Source organism: Streptopelia decaocto, assembly GCF_964273445.1.
Source record: "Streptopelia decaocto genome assembly, contig: HAP1_SCAFFOLD_60, whole genome shotgun sequence".
NCBI lineage: Eukaryota > Metazoa > Chordata > Aves > Columbiformes > Columbidae > Streptopelia > Streptopelia decaocto.
The window spans coordinates 389,907-399,667 of record NW_028116017.1 but is presented as its reverse complement, the minus strand read 5'-3'; the positions used below and the strand labels follow the sequence as shown (position 1 = coordinate 399,667).

The following is a 9,761-nucleotide window of genomic DNA, read 5'->3' as shown; positions in this document are numbered from 1 at the left end:
TTCTGTGCCTGCAGGGAGGAATCCAGGAGGAAGAGAAACCTCTTTCTGCAGACACTCATTTGGGTCAACTGCTCTGTTGCTGGAGCAGGACTCTTGTTCTGGTCTGAGGAGAGGGGCTGGCACTGGTGGACACAGGTCATCTGTGGTGGGGATCTGCTGGAGTTGAATCTGCTTTTCCTGTCTGTCCACACCTCCTCAGGAGACACTCTGCATCAGTATCCATTGGAGAATTCTTCTATCACATCTTCAAAGTACTCATTCAAAATGTCCTCTTTATCTGCTCTCCTGAAACCTCTCTAATTAACTCTATAAGCTTTGTAGAGCTTGAAGAAAATTATGCAGGAGATGTGGCTCGTGAGAGCTTGGGGCATTTTAGTGAGCTCATGCTGCATTTGAGGCTGAGTCCATGAACCTCAGGTACTGAGAACAAACAAAGCTCTCAAGGAGGCAAAGTCAGAAACAAAACTTCAAAGCTCCTTGAAGTGTTAATGGGCCCCACTGAGGCCTGTTACTGACAAAGGCTCCCCAGGGATCCGTTGGAGGCTGTGATGACAGGTGGGCCAAGGCCCTGTGCAGGTGGCTCTGATGCTGAGAAACTCCTTGGTTTGCTTTCTGAAGCAGAAAGGAGACCCATGAGCTCCAGGCAATGGGAAGGGGGATCCTGTCCCTCACACACGGCTCAGGGCTCTTCCTGGGACCGTGGGATGTGGGTGTGCAAGGCCCAGGGAAGGACAACACTGGTACAACAACTTCCAGCTTCCCCATGGGGCTGAGAGGAGGCAACAAGGCCGCAGTGCCATGAGGACTGTAATAAGTGATGGTCAAAATTATTATTGTTGAACAAATCGAGTGGGACTTAGTTATATTATGCATATTGTTAAGTACCCCCCCCAGTGACTCAGCATTCTCGAGGCTAGAAACCAGCAGTGTCTGGAATCTTCCACGGCAACATCTTCCATGGCAACATCTTCCACCAATCCGAGAGCTGCTGGATGCCCACGAACAGCATCAACCAATGTGTGAACACGTGTATAATTTATATAAGCACCTGCGAAGAGTGGAGGGTGTGCCCGGTTGGCGGAACTAAGTTTCCCCCGGTCACCCAGCGCTGTTTTGCCTAACTACTGCTTGCTGGAATTTGCTTGTTTAATAAAATTAATTGATTGGCTCAAAAACTCGACTTCATTTATAACAAGGACAACATGTTTTCTCATTGGCCTCAGTGGCAGAGACAACTGCCATGGCCAAGGTGACAGAGACCTGGGTTCTGTGGGTGCCTTCCAGCCTTGCCCGCGCCCTTTGCCATCTCCACCACAGGCTGCTCCACACAGTCCTACCCCTGCCCCTCTTTCCCTGCAGGCTATAGACGCCCATCTCACTTCCCCACCTGCTCTCACCCCAGCATTTCTGCACCTTCACTGCTGTGTCTGCACCCTCACTGGCTGTTCTTTGGAACACAAACCATGGGCTGATCCAGACTACCTCTGGGTGACCTCTTGCACCACAGCACTGACCTTCCAGTGACATTTCTTCCTCCTGATATTCAGTCTCTATCTTCCAAGTTGCTCTTCTTGCCTTTTTTTCTCCCTCTCCTTCATTTCATTTTCCCATTACCATGGAAAGCTCGACTATCTCAGAAACTGCCCTTCAAGCAGGGAACCCAACCTGTCAGGCTTCTTGTGGTCTTTCACCTCACCACACAGAAGTAACCTCACCGTGATGTTGTAAAACCCATTGTAACAAGCAGTTCTGAGGAATGCTTGTTCATTAAAGCTCCTGGAGATGTTTGTTTGAGTTTTGAGAAGTGATTGTATGCTTACTTGCTTTGTTGTATTTACCTAATAAGGAGATGTTTGTTTGAGGTCTGAGAAGTGATTGTATGCTTACTTGCTTTGTTCTGCCTAATAAGTAACCAAAGTAAGGTGACCGAAACTGGCTACACAGCAGTCAACCCCACATGATGCAAGGCACACCGTGAGTTGGAAAGTTACATCCAGAAGCTGTGGACCAGAGATGGACTATAAAAACCCAGAAAACTGAATTAGCGGTGTGCGCGTGCTGTGAGAGAGACTGAGGTCTCTAGGCCGCACCCAGCACTGTCTTTGCTTATTGCCAGATTCTAAATAAATTCTTGTTATTTACAAGGTTGAGTCAAAATTTATTACAATTTGGTGCCGTGACTCGGATGAAGGATATTCGGCGGCAATCCTTTTTGAGGGAGGCGCCCCGCTTCTTTTTCTAGCGGCCCTTGGAGGATTTTGTCACCACCCTTCACCGACGAACCTTCTAAATTGCAATAAGCAAAGTAAATGCCGGTAGCCCCTTAAACTTTGTGCACGAAGACCCCGAGTGAAGACGCAGGACGCGTGAGTATAGGCCGGATTTCCACTCGGGCTGGGGTTGGGATTCCTGGGGTACGACGACTGAGACGTCCAATTGCGGACGAAGCGAGTGCGGACCCTCCAGTAGTGCAGTTCTCGTAGCCCGCGAGGGAGCGAGTCACGAACGAGGGGAGCGTGTGTGAGTGTACCCTGGAAGATGGGACAGAAGAAAAGTAGACCTTCTGGTCCCATGGGTGGGGATTCGCAAGCGATTCCTCAGGATAGTCTACTAGGATTAATGATCAAATATTGGAACGATTTACCCCTCTAGGCGGGGTAAGTGTAAAATAAAAATGATACACTATTGTATGGAAGTTTGGGGTGGTAAGGAAATCCGTAAGGACCACCTGTTTTGGCCAGTATTCGGATCCTCTGAGGACTGGATTTGCCAAGCCCTGAATCTTTATGTTAACTCAAAGGAACCATTTAGTCAAGAGGAGAGTGATTATGCACGCTTATAGATAGGGTCAGAAACTAGGATCAATCTGTATCCCTTAAAAGTAAAGGGGGACGAGAAGTACGATAAACAAAGAAACAAGTGGCATGAGGAAGAAATTCCCGTAACACCCCCACCTTATGTGCTGCCGCCACCACCCCGGTGTTGGCCCCTAGTCCGAATGCTCCACCACTGGCACCGAACCTGGAGGAAATGAATCTTAGTCAACCCACAGGGCCCGTCACACCTAGTAAAACTAGACAGCAGCAGTACCAGGCAACGGGACAATTATATCCGTTGTGAGAAATTGCGATGGGAGGTCCACAGGTGGGAATGGGGTATGTGGCGGTGCCCCTCAATTCCGGAGACGTTAGAGATTTTAAAAAGGAAATGAGGAGCCTTTTAGAGGACCCGCTAGGAGTAGCTGGGCGGGTTGATAAATTCTTAGGACCTAATACATATACGTGAGATGAACTGCAAGCGATCTTGACTGTGTGAATGTGGTAATGGAGTTTTGCGTGTGATAGCCAGTGCTTTTCTTTCTGGCATGCTGGCTTTGTTCTGGCATCTGAACTTGCACAGCTCTGTGATAGGCTGTGTCACATCTCGGTGTGCTGGATTTGGCTCTTTTGTATGCACACCGGAGGTTGGGTCCTGGTTTGGGGATCGTATAATTACAAAATGAGAACTGGTTCCATTATTAAAGTACCACCTTGCTCCCCGTTAAGCTGCATCTGTACACATGAGAATAAATTAGTGGGGGAAGTGATTTGAATGTGAAATTCTGAATTAGCTGTATTGAAGTTAGTGTTGTTCTGTGGATAGACTGATTTGGATCTAAAATTAATGTAAGGAATTGATGTTTAATATGTTGTTTTTCTGACGTCTGCAAAGGTAAATGAGACTGAGGAACGTAACTATCGCTGAGGTAATTGGAACTGCATATGAAGTATATTATGACTGGAATTAAATCGAAAAATAAGAAAGCGAAATATCCCAGGCCTGTGTTGTAACATAAATCACAAGCCTGTGCTAAGTTGTAAGATAAACTGAACCTCCTCCATCCATGTGGCCTTGCCTGTGTCTAAACTGCAGCAAGGAGAGAAAGAAAAATATATATTAAAAAAAAAAAAAAAAAGAAAAAAAAAAGAAAAAAGAAAAAGCGCTGCTAGAAGCAGCGGAGGGGGAAGGAGGTGGGGCTAGGACAAGCCGTATGCTTCTCGGGGTAGCCTGACACCTGAAATGGTGCGAGCTCCCCTAGAGAAGTTACAGAAACTGAGGGCAACAAAAAGTAGAAATTTGGAAATGTTGTTAGATGAACTATTGAGGGAAGCTCAGAAAGTGTATGTCAGGAGAGAGGATGAAAAGGAGCGGAGGACTGTACGAATGATGGTTGCAGCAGTCAGAGAAGGTACAGCTCAGAAATCCAAAGATTGAAGGGCAGAGTATAAGGGGCCTAGTCCTAAGACAAGACCCCTTAATAGCGAGACTACAATGGAACGGGGTGAGCCGATAGAATGTTTGTACTGTGGAAAGAAAGGGCACATTAAGTGGAACTGTAGGAAGAAAATGGCGGATGAGAAAATGTTCAAAGCGGAATAGGAGTGTTTGGGGCTCTTTTTGCTGGGGACCCAAAAAGGAACAGAGCCCTTGCTAAAATCAAAAGTGGGCCCCCAGCAGCAAGAAATTGAATTTCTTGTCGATTCCGGGGCAGAGCGATCTACCATACAAGCCTTGCCCAGGGGATGCAAAATATCCTCCGACACCATGCAAGTAATTGGGGCAAAAGGGGAGCCATTTCGTTTTCCCGTTATAAAGGGGGTGATTATCGAAACCAACTCCATAATAGGAGTGGGAAATTTACTTTTAGTTCGTGACGCTGAATATAATCTCTTGGGGCGGGATTTAATAATCGAATTGGGTGTTAATTTAGAAGTAACGGAGAAAGAAATTCGGATAAGATTATGTCCTCTCAGGGTGGAAGATGAGAATAAAATTAATCGTGAAGCGTGGTATACAGAAGATTCAGTAGGGAAACTGAACATAACGCCCTTTAAAGTTAAAATCTCTAGCCCAGAAATACGCATTTGGGTAAGACAATATCCAATATCTGAAGAAGGTCGAAGGGGGTTAAAACCAGAAATAGAAAGGTTTTTAGAAAAAGGCTTGCTTGAACCTTACATGTCTCCCTTTAACACCCCCATTTTACCTGTAAAAAAAAAAAAGATGGGAAATGGAGGCTGGTACATGACCTGAGGGAGGTAAACAAGGGGACTGTGAGTCGATTTCCCGTGGTGGCTAACCCATATACCCTTCTGAGTCACCTAATGATAAGTGGTGTGGTGTGATAGACTAAAAAGATGCCTTTTGGACTTGCCCACTAGATGAGGAAAGTCGAAATTATTTTGCCTTTGAGTGGGAGGACCCAGACACTCATAGAAAACAACAGTTGCGATGGACGGTACTCCCCCAGGGATTTACAGAGTCACCCAACTTGTTTGGGCAAGGTTTAGAACAGATTTTACAGGAGTGTGAACGCAGCCCTGAGGCGGTGTTGGTGCAGTACCTAGATGATAGATTGCTAGCAGGGCAGGAAGAGGAAGTGGTTAGATAAGAGAGCATAAGATTATTGAATTTTCTTAGTTTACAGGGATTCAAAGTATCAAAAACCAAACTCCAGTTTGTTGAACAAGAAGTAAAATATCTAGGGCACTATTTAAGCAGGGGGACCAAACATTTAGACCCAGAAAGAGTAAAAGGGATCTTGTCATTACCAGCCCCAAAGTCTAAGAGGCAGATAAGATAAATATTAGGGATAGAAACTAAAATGTCATGGGTAAAGTGTTTGCCCTTAGCACTATTAAATATAAAAATGCAGCCGAGAACAGACCTCGGGATCTCACCTTTTGAGATGTTATATGGTATGCCCTATGATTTAGAAATACCACAGAAACACCCAGAAGTAAAGGATTTCCAGATAAGGAATTATCTAATACAGGTACTAAAACAGAGAAAATACCTTTGGGAGAAAGGATTGGTGGTACAATGTCTGCCCTTAGGCATAAAAATACATACTCTAGAACCCGGAGATAAAGTGCTTATAAAAACCTGGAAGGAGGCATCACTAACCCCTCAATGGGAGGGACCGTATGTTTTAAATGCACAGTGTGCCAGGAAAACTGGTGGTTGCATTGCCTAGACGGTATTCCCCCTCTAGGGACTTGTGATCAGTGTTATTCAATTGAACGAGAAATTACTGAATTAACATTAAAACTTAAAGTCTTACAAGGAGAAATCGAGACCGAAGATCCTAGTTGGTGGAACATATATGCCTATGGAATACGACCTGAACGGTTTTATTTCCACCATAATGAGCCAACTCCTCTGAAATTACACATAGTACAAGTGTGCTGTCGAACCACTGTAAAAGAAATAACATGCCATTCCCCCTTGGTAAAAAAAAAAAAAAGAAGCTGCAACTGGGAAGCTTACAAGCGATGGTGCAGTTGCTGGAAACATTTGGGGCCTCCTGAAGAATATTCTTGCTGCCGAGAAGATGGTTTACCCCGTGGCTTGAAGCAACCGAGTCGACGGGCGAGGCAGAGGAATAACACAAAGTGGGGGCAAAAACCCAAATGGAATTGTGTGGCGATGTTGGGAGAACTACCCCAGTGCTAGGCAGCACAACAAATTGCAAAATCAAAGCAAGCTGAACCTAGACAAATGCAACCCCACCTGGTATGCTGTATTAGTATTATTACTAATGGCCAGTAATGGGGAATCAGCACATAGACCATACAAATGGACCCTAATTCAGGTAGAAGAGAGCCGAGTGATTAAAGAGAATATTACAGTAGGATCCCCTAGTTTTTCTGTAACCCTTTGTCAGTTAGCACCTACACAACCATGCTTAGATCAAAAAGGTTATTATGTTTGTCCCTCTTCCAATCCAGGGAAGAGTTACTGCAACTATCCTAATGAGTATTATTGTAGCAGGACCACTGATTCTTTTAATCCTAGTATTAACATTCGGACCTTGTATCTTAAATAAAGTAATAGAGATCGTGAAAGGCAGACTAGAAGCCGCTCACTTGATGTTGATTGAGGCAAAATATGAGAAATTGCATGATCAAAACAACACCGAATTATTAGTATTAAGTGGTCAAGAGTTGCAACGCTTTAACGAACAAAATAAGTAAAAAATAGAAAAGGGGGAAATTGTAACAAGCAGTTCCGAGAAATGTTTGTTCATTAAAGTTCCTGGAGATGTTTGTTTGAGTTTTGAGAAGTGTTTGTATGCTTACTTGCTTTGTCCTGCTTGATGTATTTACCTAACAAGGAGATGTTTGTTTGTATGCTTACTTGCTTTGTCCTGCTTGATGTATTTACCTCATAAGTAACCAAAGTAAGGCGATCGAAACTGGCTACACAGCAGTCAACACCCACATGATACGAGCCTTCAACGTGAGTGAAAAGTTACATCCGGAAGCTGTGGACCAGAGATGGACTTTAAAAACCCAGAGAACTGAATTAGCGGTGTGCGCGTACCGTGAGAGAGACTGAGGTCTCCAGGCCGCACCCAGCGCTGTCTTTGCTTATTGCCGGATTCTAAATAAATTCTTGTTATTTACAAGATCAAGTCAAAATGTATTACAGCGGGGGTTTTTGTTTGGGCCTTATCTAAAATGTCTGATGGATTTCGTCCTCATCTGAAGACAAATTTGCTAGAAACTATAAAGCAAAAAAACGTCCTGCAACCTGGCCTTGCCTTTCCTATCCTTGACTTGCCTTGCCTTTCCTTGCCTTATTTCCTTCTCATCCTGTTCTCTGTCCAACCCTCTCTCACTAACCCCTCGTCTGGCTGGATGTCTCTTCTTTCATCTCTTCTTCCCTTTTTCTCTCACCCTCCCGCTTATGGCCTCTTTTCTTTCAATTCCCCCATTTCAGTCCTGCAGCCTGGCTCTACTTTTTCCTCTTCTCTCCCTTTGTCCTGCTCCCTTTGCTTTCTCCTTCTGTCCCATATCCTTATTCCTGACTTGTCTTTTGGAGACATTGGGCGACCTTGCCCCCAAGTCTGGGGATATTTTGGCAAGTTTTCAGAGGCCTCGCTGGTGACAGCAGGGACAGCAGGCAGTGACAGGCCCGGGGCTCACAGGCTCCCCCTCCCCTAGGGGGCGCTCGGCTGCCACACCCAGCTGACATAGAACCTTGGTCACAATGCCCGCTACCGTGGCGAGGATGTGGTGACTCTGCAGGTGACAGGGACACTGCAGGACTTGGTGTCAGCTCAGCAATTTCTCAGTTCCCCAAAGAAGCTGAATTCTGCAAATTGCTGGCTTTGCTGTTGAAATGATGTCATCAGGTGGGTGTTTTCGTAGTAATACACTGAAAACTAGAGCAGAAATGGTGAAATATTCCCATCATATGCATGATCCCTGCACCAAACCACCATGACTCAGCCTAAGGGGCTCGGCAGCTTATTTTTTTGTACTGCCAGCAGATTGTGGAAGTACAGTAGAAAAACCATTCTTATGGAGAGATCTTTGTATTTTAGGCTTAGTCTAAGTGTCTCAAGTAGCTGGAGTTTTTCTTTGGGCCATAAGGTCTGATGGCTTTCCTCATCGTCTGAAGATGAATGTGGTATGAAAATATAAAGCAAAAAAAGGTCCTTCAGCCTAGCCTGGCATTGCTTGTCCTTGCAGCCCTTATGCCTGGCAAAATGAGAGGATTAAAAGCTTTTGCTAGTTAAAATGATCAGTGAAATGTCATTACAAGTTTGGGTCTTACGATGAGAGATGTCTGCATTTCTGTTCGTAACAGCACAAATCTTTTTAGCCTGTTCCCAGGAACTGATGGAATAGGAAAGGAGTCCAAAGGAGCGTACGTATTCATTTTCCAAGTAACTGCTTTATATGTCTGTAATGGAGAAGAAGATTGTCTAGAAGAAGCCAGAGGAGTTCCATTGCACATCTCTGTCATTGGGTGGATTGGATGACTTCAGGGTTTGCAGGGACAGGAGTTTCCTGTGTGATTTACAGCTCAAATATGGTCAGAGAAACTGTCTTCATTTCATTTTTCATTTCTCTCACATGGATACCCAGAGAGATTTTAACCTGGACTGCAGACTGGTGACTTCCACTAGTCTTTTGCTGACATGGTTAACTTAGGAATTAAAACATCAGACTTGTTTGTAAAGAAATTCTCGATTGGTGAAAGACATTTAGAGGAGGAGTGAGGTTAATGAACATATGTGGAATAATATGAAATGACTCTTCATAAAATAATAAAGGGAGAGCTTGTGAAAAAAAAAAAAAAAAAAAAAAAATCAGGGCAGCTGATGTTTTCTATCCCCCAAATCCCTTGGGCAGGAGTCTGAAGAGATCTCTATTAGTCATGGTGCCAGGATCTGTCATATTTCTAGATACTGAGTTTAGAAGCTTTTAGAGGTGATTTGATCAACATGTGGTCACTGTTCCTGGTCAGAGCTCAAAGTATGTGCAAAATTTTGCAGGGACATCTGGCTGGAAGTGTTGATTAAACAGTATGGAGGATTAAATAGTACATAGGATTAAATAGTATATATGATTGCAGTACAAGTGCTTTGCATCCTCTACAAATTGCCAAATAAGTAGTAAAGTTAAATAGACTAGACTAGCATTTTAAAATCAGGAGTGACTGTCTGCAGTCTAAATCATGTTTTCTTGCTATTTGATACTGCACTGTAGCCCTTGGGACTTGCTGTCTGGAAGAGAAAAAAAAACCCAACCAAACCAAATCTGAGAGGAAAAAAACTGGGGAGAGTGCCTGCTTTGAATTAGTGTAATTATTTTTCTGTGTTGTGTTTTTTCAAGGTCCAAGTCCCCCTGTAGTGCTTTGTCTTACCCTAGAAGATCATATACCCACTCAAGCCACAATCAGGTTCTTTGTGCCCTGTCAGGCTCTGT

The 9,761-nt window shown here is 44.3% G+C and overlaps 1 long non-coding RNA gene across 1 annotated transcript in view; it reads left to right on the top strand.

The window, feature by feature from the left end:
- Positions 1–6,346: 6,346 nt before the first annotated feature.
- The window catches only part of LOC309452444, a 259,074-nt gene continuing 255,659 nt past the window's right edge, over positions 6,347–9,761 (top strand). Inside the window, exon 1 of the long non-coding RNA XR_014186553.1 lies at positions 6,347–7,381. This is a non-coding gene — a long non-coding RNA (uncharacterized lncRNA). The remainder of the gene's footprint in view (positions 7,382–9,761) is intronic.